Below are 20,752 nucleotides of genomic sequence, written 5' to 3' on the forward strand. Positions count from 1 at the left end.
ATTATTCATAAAAATAGAACAACCTTTATTCTCAGACTTGAATGAATAACCGTCTTGTGTTAAACAAGATCCAGATATAATGTTCATGCTTAACGCAGGTACAAAATAACAATTATTTAGGCTTAAAACTAATCCCGAAGGTAGATGTAGAGGAAGTGTGCCGACTGCGATCACATTGACCTTGGATCCGTTTCCAACGCGCATCGTCACTTCATCTTTCAGTAGTCTCCGTTTATTCTTTAGTTCCTGTGTCGAGTTACAAATATGAGCAACCGAACCGGTATCAAATACCCAGGTACTAGAACGAGGACCAGTGAGATAAACACCTATAACATGTATATCAGATATACCTTCTTTCTTCTTCTTGACAAGGCCGCTCTTCAGATCAACCAGATACTTGGAGCAATTACGCTTCCAGTGTCCCTTCTCCTTGCAGTAATAGCACTCAGCATCAGGCTTAGGGCCGTTCATGGTTTCATAGGAGGCGTGGCAGCTTTCTTGCCACCCTTCTTGAATTTTCCCTTAGACTTGCCCTGTTTCTTGAAACTGGTGGTCTTGTTGACCATCAACACTTGGTGCTCTTTCTTGATCTCAATCTCAACAGCTTTTAGCATGCCAAAGAGTTCAGGTAACTCTTTGTTCATGTTCTGCATATTGTAGTTCATCACAAAGTTCTTGTAACTTGGTGGCAGTGATTGAAGAACACGATTAATCCCCAGTCTGTTAGGAATCACTATTCCCAAGTCACTGAGTTTCTTCGCATGCCCGGTCATGGCGAGCATGTGCTCACTAACGGAGCTGCCTTCTTCCATCATGCAGCTGAAGAATTGTTTCGATGCTTCATAGCATTCCACAGCCGCATGAGTCTCAAAAATAGCTTTCAGCTCTTTCATCAACTCATGAGGATCGTGGTGCTCAAAACGTTTTTGAAGATCGGATTCCAGACTGCACAGGATGGCACACTGAACTTGAGAGTACCGAATTTTCCGAGTCACGTAAACAGCTTTTACTTCATCGGTTTCAGTTTCTGCAGGAGGGTCACCTAGCGGTGCATCAAGCACATATTGCAGATTTCCGCCAGAGAGGAAGATCCTCACATGACGGAACCAGTCGGTGAAGTTGCTACCGTTGCTCTTAAGTTTTTCTTTCTCTAGGAACTGGTTAAAATTGATTGGGGACGCCATCTCTACAACATATATTTTCAAAAGTTTAGACTAAGTTTATGACAAATTGAGTTCAAATTTTAATTCAACATAATTAAAAACTAAGTGAACTCCCACTCAAAACAATATCCCTCGCATTGTCTTAGTGATCACACGAACCAAATCCACCGCACCTAAGTCCGATTATCACGAGACAAGGTGTGATTTCAATGGCGAACACTCAAAGTGTTCATCATATCAACCATATGATTCATGCTCTACCTTTCGGTATCACGTGTTCCGAGACCATGTCTGTACATGCTAGGCTCGTCAAGGCCACCTTAGTATCCGCATGTGCAAAACTGTCTTGCACCCGTTGTATGTACTTGTTGATTCTAACACACCCGATCATCACGAGATGCTTTGAAACGACAAGTCATGGTAACGGTGCTACTAAGGATGAACACTTTATTATCTTGAGATTTTAGTGAGGGATCATCTTATAATGCTACCGTCGCGATCTAAGCAAAATAAGATGCATAAAAAGGATTAACATCACATGCAGTTCATATGTGATATGATATGGCCCTTTTGTCTGTGCGCCTTTGATCTTCATCTCCAAAGCACGGACATGATCTCCATCATCTTCGGGCATGATCTCCATCATCGTCGGCGTAGCGTCAAGGTCAATGGCGCTGTCTTCATGATTGTCCTCCATGTAGCAACTATTACAACTACTTTGAAATACTACTCAACATGAAATTTAAAGACAACCATAAGGCTCCTGCCGGTTGCCACAATACAATAATGATCATCTCATACATATTCATCATCACATTATGGCCATATCACATCACCAAACCCTGCAAAAACAAGTTAGACGTCTCTAATTTGGTTTGCATATTTTACGTGGTTTAGGGTTTTTGAGAGAGATCTAATCTACCTACGAACATGAACCACAACGTTGATACTAATGTTTTCAATAGAAGAGTAAATTGAATCTTCACTATAGTAGGAGAGACAGACACCCGCAAAGCCTCTTATGCAATACAAGTTGCATGTTGAACGAGGAACAAGTCTCATGAACGCGGTCATGTAAAGTTAGTCCGAGCCGCTTCATCCCACTATGCCACAAAGATGCAAAGTACTCAAACTAAAGATAACAAGAGCATCAACGCCCACTGATACGTCTCCGACGTATCGATAATTTCTTATGTTCCATGCCACATTATTGATGTTATCTACATGTTTTATGCACACTTTATGTCATATTCGTGCATTTTCTGGAACTAACCTATTAACAAGATGCCGAAGTGCCGATTCTTTTTTCTGCTGTTTTTGGTTTCAGAAATCCTAGTAAGGAAATATTCTCGGAATTGGACGAAATCAAAGCCCGGGGCCTATTTTCTCACGAAGCTTCGAAGTCCGAAGGAGAGACGAAGAGGGGCCACGGAGGGGCCACACCCTAGGGCGGCGGCACCCCTTGGCCGCGCGGCCCTGTGGTGTGGGGCCCCGTGCCGCCTCTTGACCTGCCCTTTCGCCTATAAAAAGTCTCCATGACGAAACCCCAGTCTGAGAACCACGATACGGAAAACCTTCCGAGACGCCGCTGCCGCCGATCCCATCTCGGGGGATCCAGAGATCGCCTCCGGCACCTGCCGAGAGGGGAATCATCTCCGGAGGACTCTACGCCGCCATGGTCGCCTCCGGTGTGATGTGTGAGTAGTCTACCCCTGGACTATGGGTCCATAGCAGTAGCTAGATGGTTGTCTTCTCCCCATTGTGCTATCATTGTCGGATCTTGTGAGCTGCCTAACATGATCAAGATCATCTATCTGTAATTCTATATGTTGCGTTTGTTGGGATCCGATGAATAGAGAATACTTGTTATGTTGATTATCAAAGCTATGCTTATGTGTTGTTTATGATCTTGCATGCTCTCCGTTATTAGTAGATGCTCTGGCCAAGTTGATGCTAGTAACTCCAAGAGGGAGTATTTATGCTCGATAGTGGGTTCATGCCTCTGTGAATCGGAGGAGTGACAAGAACCACTAAGGTTATGGATGTGCGTTGCCACTAGGGATAAAACATTAGTGCTATGTTCAAGGATGTAGTCACTAGTTACATTACGCGCAATACTTAATGCAATTGTCTGTTGTTAGCAACTTAATACCGGAGGGTTCGGATGATAACTCGAAGGTGGACTTTTTAGGCATATATGCAGTTGGATGACGGTCTATGTACTTTGTCGTAATGCCCAATTAAATCTCACTATACTCATCATGATATGTATGTGCATGGTCATGCTCTCTTTATTTGTCAATTGCCCAACTGTAATTTGTTCACCCAACATGCTGTTCGTCTTATGGGAGAGACACCTCTAGTGAACTGTGGACCCCGGTCCAATTCTCTTTCTTGAAATACAATCTACTGCAATCTTGTTCTACTGTTTTCGCAAACAATCATCTTCCACACAATACGGTTAATCCTTTGTTACAGCAAGCCGGTGAGATTGACAACCTCACTGTTTCGTTGGGGCAAAGTACTTTGGTTGTGTTGTGCAGGTTCCACGTTGGCGCCGGAATCCCTGGTGTTGCGCCGCACTACATCCCGCCGCCATCAACCTTCAACGTGCTTCTTGGCTCCTCCTGGTTCGATAAACCTTGGTTTCTTTCTGAGGGAAAACTTGCTGCTGTGCGCATCATACCTTCCTCTTGGGGTTCCCAACGAACGTGTGAGTTACACGCCATCAAGCATATTTTCTGGCGCCGTTGCCGGGGAGATCAAGACACGCTGCAAGGGGAGTCTCCACTTCTCAATCTCTTTACTTTGTTTTTGTCTTGCTTAGTTTTATTTACTACTTTGTTTGCTGCACTAAATCAAAATACAAAAAATTAGTTGCTAGTTTTACTTTATTTGCTATCTTGTTTTCTATATCAAAAACACAAAAAATTTAGTTACTTGTTTTACTTTACTTAATATCATGCATGTTTTTATTTCACTAGTTTGGCATAATGGACAAGAATGATCTTCTTATTCTATTTCCTGATTTAAAACATGGATTGTTTGATGCGAAAATTAAAAAACCTATGGAATCTTATTTGCATGCTGGTAGTAATATTAGTATGAACGCTTTGAACACCATTGTTGATAATAATATAGAAAGTTCTAAGCTTGGGGAAGCTGGTTTTCATGATCTTTTTAGTCCCCCAAGCATTGAGGAGAAAATTTTGTTTGATGATACTTTGCCTCCTATTTATGATAATGATATTGCTCTTTTAGTACCACCTGTTATGGAGGATAAATTTGATTATGATTACAATATGCCTCCTATATTTGATGATGAGAATAATAATGATAGCTACTTTGTTGAATTTGCTCCCACTACAACTAATAAAATTGATTATGCTTATGTGGAGAGTAATGATACTTTTATGCATGTGAATAAGAATGCTTTATGTGATACTTATATTGTTGAGTTTGTTCACGATGCCTCTGAAAATTATTATGAGAGAGGAAAATATGGTTGCAAAAAATTTCATGTTACTAAAATACCTCTCTATGTGCTGAAATTTTTGAAGCTACACTTGTTTTATCTTCCTATGCTTGTTACTTTGCTCTTCATGAATTTATTTGTGTATAAGATTCCTTTTCATAGGAAGCATGTTAGGCTTAAATTTGTTTTGAATTTGCCTCTTGATGCTCTCTTTTGCTTCAAATACTATTTCTTGCGAGTGCATCATTAAAACTGCTCAGCCCATCTTAATGGCTATAAAGAAAGAACTTCTTGGGAGATAACCCATATGTTATTTTGCTACAGTACTTTGTTTTATATTTGTGTCTTGGAAGTTGTTTACTACTGTAGCAACCTCTCCTTATCTTAGTTTAGTGTTTTGTTGTGCCAAGTAAAGTCTTTGATAGAAAAGTAAGTACTAGATTTGGATTACTGCGCAGTTCCAGATTTCTTTGCTGTCACGAATCTGAGTCCACCTCCCTGTAGGTAACTCAGAAAATTAAGCCAATTTACGTGCATGATCCTCAGATATGTACGCAACTTTCATTAAATTTGAGCATTTTCATTTGAGCAAGTCTGGTGCCATTTTAAAATTCGTCAATACGAACTGTTCTGTTTTGACAGATTCTGCCTTTTATTTCGCATTGCCTCTTTCGCTATGTTGGATGAATTTCTTTGATCCACTAATGTCCAGTAGCATTATGCAATGTCCAGAAGTGTTAAGAATGATTGTGTCACCTCTGAATATGTCAATTTATAATGTGCACTAACCCTCTAATGAGTTGTTTCGAGTTTGGTATGGAGGAAGTTTTCAAGGATCAAGAGAGGAGTATGATGCAACATGATCAAGGAGAGTGAAAGCTCTAAGCTTGGGGATGCACCCGGTGGTTCACCCCTGCATATATTAAGAAGACTCAAGCGTCTAAGCTTGGGGATGCCCAAGGCATCCCCTTCTTCATCGACAACATTATCAGGTTCCTCCCCTGAAACTATATTTTTATTCCATCACATCTTATGTGCTTTTTCTTGGAGCGTCGGTTTGTTTTTGTTTTTTGTTTTGTTTGAATAAAATGGATCCTAGCATTCACTTTATGGGAGAGAGACACGCTCCGCTGTAGCATATGGACAAGTATGTCCTTGGTTTCTACTCATAGTATTCATGGCGAAGTTTCTCCTTCGTTAAATTGTTATATGGTTGGAATTGGAAAATGATACATGTAGTAATTGCTATAAATGTCTTGGGTAATGTGATACTTGGCAATTGTTGTGCTCATGATTAAGCTCTTGCATCATATGCTTTGCACCCATTAATGAAGAAATACATAGAGCATGCTAAAATTTGGTTTGCATATTTGGTTTCTCTAAGGTCTAGATAATTTCTAGTATTGAGTTTGAACAACAAGGAAGACGGTGTAGAGTCTTATAATGTTTTCAATATGTCTTTTATGTGAGTTTTGCTGCACCGGTTCATCCTTGTGTTTGTTTCAAATAAGCCTTGCTAGCCTAAACCTTGTATCGAGAGGGAATACTTCTCATGCATCCAAAATACTTGAGCCAACCACTATGCCATTTGTGTCCACCATACCTACCTACTACATGGTATTTTCCGCCATTCCAAAGTAAATTGCTTGAGTGCTACCTTTAAAATTCCATCATTCACCTTTGCAATATATAGCTCATGGGACAAATAGCTTTAAACTATTGTGGTATTGAATATGTAATTATGCACTTTATCTCTTATTAAGTTGCTTGTTGTGCGATAACCATGTTTACTGGGGACGCCATCAACTACTCTTTGTTGAATTTCATGTGAGTTGCTATGCATGTTCGTCTTGTCTGAAGTAAGAGAGATCTACCACCATAGGGTTAAGCATGCATATGTTAGAGAAGAACATTGGGCCGCTAACTAAAGCCATGTTCCATGGTGGAAGTTTCAGTTTTGGACAACAATCCTCAAATCTCAAATGAGAAAATTATTAATTGTTGTTATATGCTTATGCATAAAAGAGGAGTCCATTATCTGTTGTCTATGTTGTCCCGGTATGGATGTCTAAGTTGAAGAATAATCAATAGCGAGAAATCCAATGCGAGCTTTCTCCTTAGACCTTTGTACAGGCGGCATAGAGGTACCCCTTTGTGACACTTGGTAAAAACAATGCATTGTGATGATCCGGTAGTCCAAGCTAATTAGGACAAGGTGCGGGCACTATTAGTACACTATGCATGAGGCTTGCAACTTATAAGATATAATTTACATGATGCATATGCTTTATTACTACCGTTGACAAAATTGTTTCATGTTTTCAAAATCAAAGCTCTAGCACAAATATAGCAATCGATGCTTTTCCTCTATGGAGGACTATTCTTTTACTTTCAATGTTGAGTCAGTTCACCTATTTCTCTCCACCTCAAGAAGCAAACACTTGTGTGAACTATGCATTGATTCCTACATACTTGCTTATTGCACTTATTATATTACCCTATGTTGACAATATCCATGAGATATACATGTTACAAGTTGAAAGCAACCGCTGAAACTTAATCTTCTTTTGTGTTGCTTCAATGCCTTTACTTTGAATTATTGCTTTATGAGTTAACTCTTATGCAAGACTTATTGATGCTTGTCTTGAAGTGCTATTCATGAAAAGTCTTTGCTATATGATTCACTTGTTTACTCATGTCATATACATTGTTTTGATCGCTGCATTCACTACATATGCTTTACAAATAGTATGATCAAGATTATGATGGCATGTCACTCCGAGAAATTATACGTGTTATCGTTTTACCTGCTCGGGACGAGCAGAACTAAGCTTGGGGATGCTGATACGTCTCCGACGTATCGATAATTTCTTATGTTCCATGCCACATTATTGATGTTATCTACATGTTTTATGCACACTTTATGTCATATTCGTGCATTTTCTGGAACTAACCTATTAACAAGATGCCGAAGTGCCGATTCTTTTTCTGCTGTTTTTGGTTTCAAAAATCCTAGTAAGGAAATATTCTCGGAATTGGACGAAATCAAAGCCCAGGGGCCTATTTTGTCACGAAGCTTCCAGAAGTCCGAAGGAGAGACGAAGAGGGGCCACGGAGGGGCCACACCCTAGGGCGGCGCGGCCCCCCCCTTGGCCGCGCGGCCTGTGGTGTGGGGCCCCGTGCCGCCTCTTGACCTGCCCTTTCGCCTATAAAAAGTCTCCGTGGCGAAAACCCCGATGCGAGAACCACGATACGGAAAACCTTCCAGAGACGCCGCCGCCGCCGATCCCATCTCGGGGGATCCAGGAGATCGCCTCCGGCACCCTGCCGGAGAGGGGAATCATCTCCCGGAGGACTCTACGCCGCCATGGTCGCCTCCGGTGTGATGTGTGAGTAGTCTACCCCTGGACTATGGGTCCATAGCAGTAGCTAGATGGTTGTCTTCTCCCCATTGTGCTATCATTGTCGGATCTTGTGAGCTGCCTAACATGATCAAGATCATCTATCTGTAATTCTATATGTTGCGTTTGTTGGGATCCGATGAATAGAGAATACTTGTTATGTTGATTATCAAAGCTATGCTTATGTGTTGTTTATGATCTTGCATGCTCTCCGTTATTAGTAGATGCTCTGGCCAAGTTGATGCTAGTAACTCCAAGAGGGAGTATTTATGCTCGATAGTGGGTTCATGCCTCTGTGAATCTGGAGGAGTGACAAGAACCACTAAGGTTATGGATGTGCTGTTGCCACTAGGGATAAAACATTAGTGCTATGTTCAAGGATGTAGTCACTAGTTACATTACGCGCAATACTTAATGCAATTGTCTGTTATTAGCAACTTAATACTGGAGGGGGTTCGGATGATAACCTGAAGGTGGACTTTTTAGGCATAGATGCAGTTGGATGACGGTCTATGTACTTTGTCGTAATGCCCAATTAAATCTCACTATACTCATCATGATATGTATGTGCATGGTCATGCTCTCTTTATTTGTCAATTGCCCAACTGTAATTTGTTCACCCAACATGCTGTTCGTCTTATGGGAGAGACACCTCTAGTGAACTGTGGACCCCGGTCCAATTCTCTTTACTGAAATACAATCTACTGCAATCTTGTTCTCTTTGTTTTACGCAAACAATCATCTTCCACACAATACGGTTAATCCTTTGTTACAGCAAGCCGGTGAGATTGACAACCTCACTGTTTCGTTGGGGCAAAGTACTTTGGTTGTGTTGTGCAGGTTCCACGTTGGCGCCGGAATCCCTGGTGTTGCGCCGCACTACATCCCGCCGCCATCAACCTTCAACGTGCTTCTTGGCTCCTCCTGGTTCGATAAACCTTGGTTTCTTTCTGAGGGAAAACTTGCTGCTGTGCGCATCATACCTTCCTCTTGGGGTTCCCAACGAACGTGTGAGTTACACGCCATCACCCACAAAACCATTGTGTTCTACTCGTGCAACCATCTATGCATAGACACGGCTCTGATACCACTGTAGGATAACGTTGCATAGAAAACAAAAAATTTCCTACCGCGAACACGCAATCCAAGCCAAGATGCAATCTAGGAGACGGTAGCAACGAGGGGTTTATCGAGTCTCACCCTTGAAGAGATTCCAAAGCATACAAGAGGAGGCTCTTGTTGCTGCGGTAGACGTTCACTTGCCGCTTGCAAAAGCGCGTAGAAGATCTTGATCACGATCCCTCCGGCGCCACGAACGGGCAGCACCTCCGTACTCGGTCACACGTTCGGTTGTTGATGAAGACGACATCCACCTCCCGTTCCAGCGGGCAGCGGAAGTAGTATCTCCTCTTGAATCCGACAGCACGACGGCGTGGTGTCGGTGGCGGTGGAGAAACCCGGCGGAGCTTCGCTAAAGCACGCGGGAGATATGGAGGAGAGGGGGGGCGGCTAGGGTTTGGGAGGGGGTGGCTGGCCACTTCAAGGGGGGCGGCCAGCTTGTGGTCTTGGGGTGGCCGGCCCCCTCCCCTTGGCCCTCATTATATAGGTGGAACACCCAAGAGTTGGTCTACAAGTCTTCAAATAAGACCCCAAACCAAAACCTTCCATAACTCATGAAACCTACCCAAGCTAGGACTCCCACTAGAGGTGGGAGTTCCACCTTCCGGCCTTGTTTACTTCTAGGGTATTTATGGGGATGTGAGGGGATTATTTCGTATCCCGAAAAATCCCCACTAGTCCGTTTACTTCTCCGGTTTTAAACGACACAATCCCGAGATATCCCCTCCCATCCCCTCTCATCCCCACATTTTTTGCTTAAATCAAAAACTCTCCATCATACTAGTGTATTTTTGGGGAAGGGTATTTGAGGGGATTGGGTGAACACCAAATCCCCTCCCATCCCCATATCCATTGGGGAAAAAAATACGAAAGAAGTAAACAAGGCCTCCTTGGGAGGGGGTGGCCGGACCCCCTTGGGGAGTCCACTTGGGACTCCTTCCCCTTAGGGTTGGCCGGCCATGGGAGGTGGAGTCCCACCGGGACTCCGCCTTCCTTGGTGGTTTCTTCCGGACTTTTCTAGAACCTTCCATAGAACCTTCCGCATCATTTTAATTCACATAAAATGACATCCTATATATGAATCTTATTCTCCGGACCATTCCGGAACTCCTCGTGATGTCCGGGATCTCATCCGGGACTCCGAACAAATATTCGAACTCCATTCCATATTCAAGTTCTACCATTTCAACATCCAACTTTAAGTGTGTCACCCTACGGTTCGTGAACTATGTGGACATGGTTGAGTACTCACTCCGACCAATAACCAATAGCGGGATCTGGAGATCCATAATGGCTCCCACATATTCAACGATGACTTTAGTGATCGAATGAACCATTCACATACGATACCAATTCCCTTTGTCACGCGATATTTTACTTGTTCGAGGTTTGATCTTCGGTATCACTCTATACCTTGTTCAACCTCGTCTCCTGACAAGTACTCTTTACTCGTACTATGGTATGTGGTCTCTTATGAACTTATTCATATGCTTGCAAGACATTAGACGACATTCCACCGAGAGGGCCCAGAGTATATATATCCGTCATCGGGATGGACAAATCCCACTGTTGATCCATATGCCTCAACTCATACTTTCCGGATACTTAATCCCACCTTTATAACCACCCATTTACGCAGTGGCATTTGGTGTAATCAAAGTACCTTTCCGGTATAAGTGATTTACATGATCTCATGGTCATAAGGATTAGGTAACTATGTATCGAAAGCTTATAGCAAATAACTTAATGACGAGATCTTATGCTACGCTTTATAGGGTGTGTCCATTACATCATTCATATAATGATATAACCTTGTTATTAATAACATCCAATGTTCATGATTATGAAACTAATCATCCATTAATCAACAAGCTAGTTTAAGAGGCATACTAGGGACTTCTTGTTGTCTACATATCACACATGTACTAATGTTTCGGTTAATACAATTATAGCATGATATATAAACATTTATCATAAACATAAAGATATAAATAATAACCACTTTATTATTGCCTCTAGGGCATATCTCCTTCAACACAGGCAGCACACAAGGCCTGCTGCATGTGTAACAACACACAGTGAGTCACCAGGGTAAGATGTGGTGCTGTCGACCAGAGAAGCCATGGCTGGCCATATAAAAGCTTTTCACAGCCAAAACCCTAGTCACTTGATTCATCCATCGACAGAACTGCACTGGTAAGCCACCAAGAACACCAAGAACAGCTTGAACAGGAAGAACAGCTTCACTGTTCAACCTGCTCCATCACACCACTGAATTAAATCAAGCTTCACAAGCTCACCAGGAGGAGCAGGGCAAGCAAATCAACCAAAAGATCAAAACAGAAGCAAACCCTCTACATCAACCACAAACCTTGGAGCTGGAGTGAGGTATACCAGAAAAGCATGAGCAAACAATGGTTTTGCTCATAATTAAGCATATGCATATGTCACAGAAGCAAAAGAGGGTAGAAACCCTATGTGTGAGTCATCATATGGCTAACAGCCAGTTGGTGCAAGTAAAGACAGAGAGAAACCAATAGGAAGTCACCTGGGAACATTGATTATGCCAAAACAATGGCATAACCAAAGATATCCAGCAAGGTAAGGATCCTACATAGCTAACCAGAATTACTTAGCACCTACAGCTAGCTAAAGCCATCAGACATTAGACAAATCATTGTCTATTTGATTTCAACATCAAAAGCTACTGGCAATCCAATAAAAGGATCAACCAGAAAGCATCTAGTAAGCCACAGTAAGCCAACACTGGTGGGAGCCACCCTAACAGCAAGGATTTACTGTCAGGGTTACCTCAACCACACAACCAACCCAAACAGTTAAGCCTTACACATGCATCATCACCCAAGTGGGTTCAGAGTGGGCTAGGGTCCCCAACAATTGTTGGCATCCCTCTAGCCCAAGCAAATCAATTGATATGATCATCAGCATGTCACGATTCACATCATTTATCCAAATAACAAGGCAAATTAAGCGAGATAAATGAAACAGATAAGCTACTGATGCACAGGGTCTTGCAGATGATCCAAAGGATCATTGCACACAGTCACTGATGCTTGGACAAGCACCAGCACACCCAGACTAAGTCTGTAGGAAGCACAAATAGCACTGAATGAGTACCAGTGAGTCACAGAGAGGGGCACCCACTAATTCACAAACAAGAAATGATCGTATGATCATCAGGGCTTGCTATAGCATGCCAATACATGTTAGAGCATCACTGAGCAGCAAAGCATGAACCAGATAATTAAATAGCCACACATAATCAACAGTTGCTTCACAGATAATCAAATGGATGATTTATAATTGTATCCAGAAGCACATCAAAGACTTGATGAACCCCTGGATCATGATAAACAAGTAAAGCACTTAGTGCTCATCACTGAAGCATACCATTAAGCCAACATCAATGCTCACATGAGCATGCTCATGAATTTGAGCACACGAACTAGCCACAGAAGCCCAGGCACTTGCAAATTTGCAAGAATTGCATACTGCAATTAAGCCATTGAAGCATATATGAATACACATGAGTGTCAGGCAAGCATAGAAACAAGAACAGAGGCAGAGGGAAGAATTCTAGCAAGAAATGCAAGCTATAACAGGCACATAGCTTAGCAATTTCACACAGCAGCAGCACAGGCATAGCGCAGCAGCTTAGCACAGCAGGAGCAGGCACCATGGCGCTGCAGAAGAGCACAACAGCTCTTGTGCAGGCAAGCACAGCACAACAGTCGAGCTAGCAGAGGAAGAAGAACAGGCACAGAAGAGGAGCAGAAGGGGGCGCACTTACTTGGAGTCGAGCAGAACGGTGGCGCCATGGCGGCCACGGCGGCACGCGCCGAAGCACGGCGGCGCCAGGCCAAGCCAGGCCATGGTGGTGCCGCGGCAGCTCGCGCACACGATGGCGAAGCCACGGCTCCTGGAACGTCGGCGGCGACGAGATCGCCGTGGATCTCCACGGCCAGACGAGCAGATAGGTCGGGGGCGACACGAAGAGGCGATGAAGAGCAAATCGGCGCGGTGGATCTGAAGCGCCGTCGAACGGCGGTTCAGATGCACCCCATCTCGCCGGCGGCTATGGCCGGAGTTGGCCGGAGAAATTCGGCGAAGGGGCGGCGACGCGCGCGTCGCCAGAGCTCGAGGATTAGGGTTCGCGAGGGAGAGAGAGAGAGGAAGTGAGGGCGACCGAGTGGGCCGGACCAGGCCAACTGGGTTGAGCCCAACCCACTAGGGTTCACCCTGACAGGTGGGCCCGAGGGCAATTTGGGCATTTCCAAAATACTATTTAAGTGAGGATTTCAAAGAATTTTATAAAATAGTATATGATTCTAAAAAAATAATTAAAAATATGAAAATCAATCAGCATAAAATTCTCTATCCAAATAAAATATCAAAGAGAATTTTAGAAGATAATTAAGAATAAGTCTTAATTTGATGATTTAAATAATGATTTAAATCACACATATTATTTTCAATAAAGAAAATAAGTCCATTAATGTAATTGGACTATAAAAACACCTTGACAACATTTCAAGGTTGTATTTACCCTAAATAGAGAATCTCCAAGTTGTTCTTAGTATTAAACCTCTCACATGAAATAACAACGACATCGGAAGGGGGAAACAAACCCTAAAACTAGAATCATGCATAACTGCTTCTTTAACCATTGCCCTTATCAGAGACAGAGGACAAGGGTCAGTCCACACCTTCCAACTGCAAAACTTTGCAGTGTTCAGGCAAGTTCATCACTTGCACATGTCATTTGAGTATTTCTATCAAATTACTTGCAAAGTACTATGGTTATCACTATTGCATAAAAAACCAAAACCACTACTTTCATAACTATGAATATGACTATGTGGTGGGCAATGAAACCATGGATTGTGTTGATATGGTGGAGGTTCCATTGCAAGGGTTTATATCCATCTAGGATTAAACAACAAATGTCGCCAGTGATTCTTGTGCCGTAATACCCGTGTTAACCATAAGATCCGGAGTGGGACGGAATAGTCAAAAGTGTTTCCACCTCTCGTTCATCAACGGATGCGCTTTACCGTAGTACACTTGTAATCCAAGGGGGCAAGCGGTGAAGCTGGGGAGTCTTAGTCCCCACGGCATAGTCCGTAGTACACTTGTCGCCCGAAGGAGCAAGCGGTGAGGCTGGGGAGTCCTAAGTCCCCACGGTATTGCGGTCTATGATGGGTTGCAGCTACCGGCGTAGGAGTGTATGGTAGAGCCCAGCACTGTCGTCGTGGTCGGGGTCCATGATACGTCTCCGACGTATCGATAATTTCTTATGTTCCATGCCACATTATTGATGTTATCTACATGTTTTATGCACACTTTATGTCATATTCGTGCATTTTCTGGAACTAACCTATTAACAAGATGCCGAAGTGCCGATTCTTTGTTTCTGCTGTTTTTGGTTTCAGAAATCCTAGTAACGAAATATTCTCGGAATTGGACGAAATCAACGCCCAGGGTCCTATTTTGCCACGAAGCTTCCAGAAGACCGAAGAGGAGACGAAGTGGGGCCACGAGGTGGCCACACCCTAGGGCGGCGCGGCCCCCACCTTGGCCGCGCGGCCCTGTGGTGTGGGCCCCTCGTGCCGCCTCCTGACCTGCCCTTCCGCCTACTTAAAGCCTCCATCGCGAAACCCCCAGTACCGAGAGCCACGATACGGAAAACCTTCCAGAGACGCCGTCGCCGCCAATCCCATCTCGGGGGATTCAGGAGATCGCCTCCGGCACCCTGCCGGAGAGGGGAATCATCTCCCGGAGGACTCTACGCCGCCATGGTCGCCTCCGGAGTGATGTGTGAGTAGTCTACCCCTGGACTATGGGTCCATAGCAGTAGCTAGATGGTTGTCTTCTCCCCATTGTGCTTCATTGTCGGATCTTGTGAGCTGCCTAACATGATCAAGATCATCTATCTGTAATTCTATATGTTGCGTTTGTTGGGATCCGATGAATAGAGAATACTTGTTATGTTGATTATCAAAGTTATGTCTATGTGTTGTTTATGATCTTGCATGCTCTCCGTTACTAGTAGATGCTCTGGCCAAGTAGATGCTTGTAACTCCAAGAGGGAGTATTTATGCTCGATAGTGGGTTCATGTCTCCGTGAATCTGGGGAAGTGACAGAAATCTCTAAGATTATGGATGTGCTGTTGCCACTAGGGATAAAACATTGGTGCTATGTTCAAGGATGTAGTCACTGATTACATTACGCGCAATACTTAATGCAATTGTCTGTTGTTAGCAACTTAATCTTTGGAGGGTTCGGATGATAACTTTGAAGGTGGACTTTTTAGGCATAGATGCATGCTGGATAGCGGTCTATGTACTTTGTCGTAATGCCCAACTAAATCTCACTATACTCATCATAATATGTATGTGCATGGTCATGCCCTCTTTATTTGTCAATTGCCCAACTGTAATTTGTTCACCCAACATGCTGTTTATCTTATGGGAGAGACACCTCTAGTGAATTGTGGACCCCGGTCCAATTCTCTATACTAAAATACAATCTACTGCAATACTTGTTCTACTGTTTTCTGCAAACAATCATCATCCACACTATACATCTAATCCTTTGTTACAGCAAGCCGGTGAGATTGACAACCTCGCTGTTTCGTTGGGGCAAAGTACTTTGGTTGTGTTGTGCAGGTTCCACGTTGGCGCCGGAATCCCTGGTGTTGCGCCGCACTACATCCCGCCGCCATCAACCTTCAACGTGCTTCTTGACTCCTACTGGTTCGATTAAACCTTGGTTTCTTACTGAGAGAAACTTGCCGATGTGCGCATCACACCTTCCTCTTGGGGTTCCCAACGGACGTGTCAACCACACGCATCAAGCAAATTTCTGGCGCCGTTGCCGGGGAGATCAAGACACGCTGCAAGGGGAGTCTCCACATCCCAATCTCTTTACTTTGTTTTTGTCTTGCTTAGTTTTATTTACTACTTTGTTTGCTGCACTAAATCAAAATATAAAAAAATTAGTTGCTAGTTTTACTTTATTTGCTATCTTGTTTGCTATATCAAAAACACAAAAAAATTAGTTACTTGAATTTACTTTATCTAGTTTGCTTTATTTACTACTGCTAAAATGGTACCCCTGAAAATACTAAGTTGTGTGACTTCACAACCACAAATAATAATGATTTCTTATGCACACCTATTGCTCCACCTGCTACTACAGCAGAATTCTTTGAAATTAAACCTGCTTTACTAAATCTTGTTATGCGAGAGCAATTTTCTGGTGTTAGTTCTGATGATGCTGCTGCCCATCTTAATAACTTTGTTGAACTATGTGAAATGCAAAAATATAAGGATGTAGATGGTGACATTATAAAATTAAAATTGTTCCCTTTCTCATTAAGAGGAAGAGCTAAAGATTGGTTGCTATCTCTGCCTAAGAATAGTATTGATTCATGGACTAAATGCAAGGATGCTTTTATTGGTAGATATTATCCCCCTGCTAAAATTATATCTTTGAGGAGTAGCATAATGAATTTTAAACAATTAGATACTGAGCATGTTGCACAAGCATGGGAAAGAATGAAATCTCTGGTTAAAAATTGCCCAACCCATGGACTGACTACTTGGATGATCATCCAAACCTTCTATGCAGGACTAAATTTTTCTTCGCGGAATTTATTGGATTCAGCTGCTGGAGGTACCTTTATGTCCATCACTCTTGGTGAAGCAACAAAGCTTCTTGATAATATGATGATCAACTACTCTGAATGGCACACGGAAAGAGCTCCACAAGGTAAGAAGGTAAATTCTGTCGAAGAAACCTCTTCCTTGAGTGATAAGATTGATGCTATTATGTCTATGCTTGTGAATGATAGGACTAATATTGATCCTAATAATGTTCCGTTAGCTTCATTGGTTGCACAAGAAGAGCATGTTGATGTAAACTTCATTAAAAATAATAATTTCAACAACAATGCTTACCGGAACAATTCTAGTAACAACTATAGGCCATATCCTTATAATAATGGCAACGGCTATGGTAATTCTTATGGGAATTCTTACAATAATAATAGGAATACACCCCCTGGACTTGAAGCCATGCTTAAAGAATTTATTAGTACACAAACTGCTTTTAACAAATCTGTTGAAGAAAAGCTTGGAAAAATTGATATACTTGCTTCTAAAGTCGATAGTCTTGCCTCTGATGTTGATCTTTTGAAATCGAAAGTTATGCCTAGTAGGGATATTGAAAATAAAATTGTTACTACAGCAAATGCCATCCAAGTTAGAATTAATGAGAATATAAGATTGATGGCTGAACTACGTGCTAGGTGGGATAGAGAAGAAAATGAAAAACTAGCTAAAGAGAAGAATGTAGCTAAAGTTTGGACTATTACCACCACTAGTAATGCTAATGCTACACATGTTTCTGCACCTCCTACTATTAATAATAAAAGAATTGGTGTTAGCAATGTTTCCACTTCTAATGCAAAGCGCGAGAAACTGCCAAAGCGCTAAAGCTACTTTGAAAGCCCGTGATAAAACTGCTGAAATTTTTTCCAACATTGGGGATGATGATCCCATTGCTTTAGATTATAATGGTTTTAATTTTGATGATTGCCACATCTCTGAAGTTATAAAGTTCTTGCAAAAACTTGCTAAAAGTCCTAATGCTAGTGCTATAAATTTGGCTTTCACGCAACATATTACAAATGCTCTCATAAAAGCTAGAGAAGAGAAACTAGAGCGCGAAGCCTCTATTCCTAGAAAGCTAGAGGATGGTTGGGAGCCCATCATTAAGATGAAGGTTAATGATTTTGATTGTAATGCTTTATGTGATCTTGGTGCAAGTATTTCCGTTATGCCTAAGAAAATTTATAATATGCTTGACTTGCCACCGCTGAAAAATTGTTATTTGGATGTTAATCTTGCTGATCATTCTACAAAGAAACCTTTGGGGAAAGTTGATAATGTTCGCATTACCGTTAACAATAACCTTGTCCCCGTTGATTTTGTTGTCTTGGATATTGAGTGCAATGCATCTTGTCCCATTATATTGGGAAGACCTTTTCTTCGAACTGTTGGTGCTATCATTGATATGAAGGAAGGTAATATAAAATATCAATTTCCTCTCAAGAAAGGTATGGAACACTTCCCTAGAAAGAGAATGAAGTTACCTTTTGATTCTATTATTAGAACAAATTATGATGTTGACACTTCGTCTCTTGATAATACTTGATACACACTTTCTGCGCCTAGCTGAAAGGCTTTAAAGAAAAGCGCTTATGGGAGACAACCCATGTTTTTACTACAGTACTTTGTTTTTATTTTGTGTCTTGGAAGTTGTTTACTACTGTAGCAACCTCTCCTTATCTTAGTTTAGTGTTTTGTTGTGCCAAGTAAAGTCGTTGATAGAAAAGTTCATACTAGATTTGGATTACTGCGCAGAAACAGATTTCTTTGCTGTCACGAATCTGGGCTGTTTTCTCTGTAGGTAACTCAGAAAATTATGCCAATTTACGTGAGTAATCCTCAGATATGTACGCAACTTCCATTAAATTTGAGCATTTTCATTTGAGCAAGTCTGTTGCCTCGATAAAATTCGTCAATACGAACTGTTCTGTTTTGACAGATTCTGCCTTTTATTTCGCATTGCCTCTTTTGCTATGTTGGATGAATTTCTTTGATCCACTAATGTCCAGTAGCATTATGCAATGTCCAGAAGTGTTAAGAATGATTGTGTCACCTCTGAATATGTTAATTTTTATTGTGCACTAACCCTCTAATAAGTTGTTTCGAGTTTGGTGTGGAGGAAGTTTTCAAGGATCAAGAGAGGAGTATGATGCAACATGATCAAGGAGAGTGAAAGCTCTAAGCTTGGGGATGCCCCGGTGGTTCACCCCTGCATATTCTAAGAAGACTCAAGCGTCTAAGCTTGGGGATGCCCAAGGCATCCCCTTCTTCATCGACAACATTATCAGGTTCCTCCCCTGAAACTATATTTTTATTCCATCACATCTTATGTGCTTTGCTTGGAGCGTCGGTTTGTTTTTGTTTTTGTTTTGTTTGAATAAAATGGATCCTAGCATTCACTTTGTGGGAGAGAGACACGCTCCGCTGTAGCATATGGACAAGTATGTCCTTAGTTTCTACTCATAGTATTCATGGCGAAGTTTCTTCTTCGTTAAATTGTTATATGGTTGGAATTGGAAAATGATACATGTAGTAATTGCTATAAATGTCTTGGGTAATGTGATAATTGGCAATTGTTGTGCTCATGTTTAAGCTCTTGCATCATATACTTTGCACCCATTAATGAAGAAATACATAGAGCATGTTAAAATTTGGTTTGCATATTTGGTTTCTCTAAGGTCTAGATAATTTCTAGTATTGAGTTTGAACAACAAGGAAGACGGTGTAGAGTCTTATAATGTTTTCAATATGTCTTTTATGTGAGTTTTGCTGCACCGGTTCATCCTTGTGTTTGTTTCAAATAAGCCTTGCTAGCCTAAGCCTTGTATCGAGAGGGATTACCTCTCATGCATCCAAAATACTTGAGCCAACCACTATGCCATTTGTGTCCACCATACCTACCTACTACATGGTATTTTCCGCCATTCCAAAGTAAATTGCTTGAGTGCTACCTTTAAAATTCCATCATTCACCTTTACAATATATAGCTCATGGGACAAATAGCTTAAAAACTATTGTGGTATTGAATATGTACTTATGCACTTTATCTCTTATTAAGTTGCTTGTTGTGCGATAACCATGTTCACTGGGGACGCCATCAACTACTCTTTGTTGAATTTCATGTGAGTTGCTATGCATGTTCGTCTTGTCTGAAGTAAGAGAGATCTACCACCTTATGGTTAAGCATGCATATTGTTAGAGAAGAACATTGGGCCGCTAAATAAGCCATGATCCATGGTGGAAGTTTCAGTTTTGGACATATATCCTCAATCTCAAATGAGAAAATTATTAATTGTTGTTACATGCTTATGCATAAAAGAGGAGTCCATTATCTGTTGTCTATGTTGTCCCGGTATGGATGTCTAAGTTGAGAATAATCAATAGCGAGAAATCCAATGCGAGCTTTCTCCTTAGACCTTTGTACAGGCGGCATAGAGGTACCCCTTTGTGACACTTGGTTAAAACATGTGCATTGTGATGATCCGGTAGTCCAAGCTAATTAGGACAAGGTGCGGGCACTATTAGTATACTATGCATGAGGCTTGCAACTTGTAAGATATAATTTACATGATACATATGCTTTATTACTACCGTTGACAAAATTGTTTCATGTTTTCAAAATCAAAGCTCTAGCACAAATATAGCAATCGATGCTTTTCCTCTATGGAGGACCATTCTTTTACTTTCATTGTTGAGTCAGTTCACCTATTTCTCTCCACCTCAAGAAGCAAACACTTGTGTGAACTGTGCATTGATTCCTACATACTTGCTTATTGCACTTATTATATTACTCTATGTTGACAATATCCATGAGATATACATGTTACAAGTTGAAAGCAACCGCTGAAACTTAATCTTCCTTTGTGTTGCTTCAATGCTTTTACTATGAATTATTGCTT

This window comes from Lolium perenne, chromosome 3, assembly GCF_019359855.2.
Source record: "Lolium perenne isolate Kyuss_39 chromosome 3, Kyuss_2.0, whole genome shotgun sequence".
In the NCBI taxonomy this organism is placed as follows: domain Eukaryota; kingdom Viridiplantae; phylum Streptophyta; class Magnoliopsida; order Poales; family Poaceae; genus Lolium; species Lolium perenne.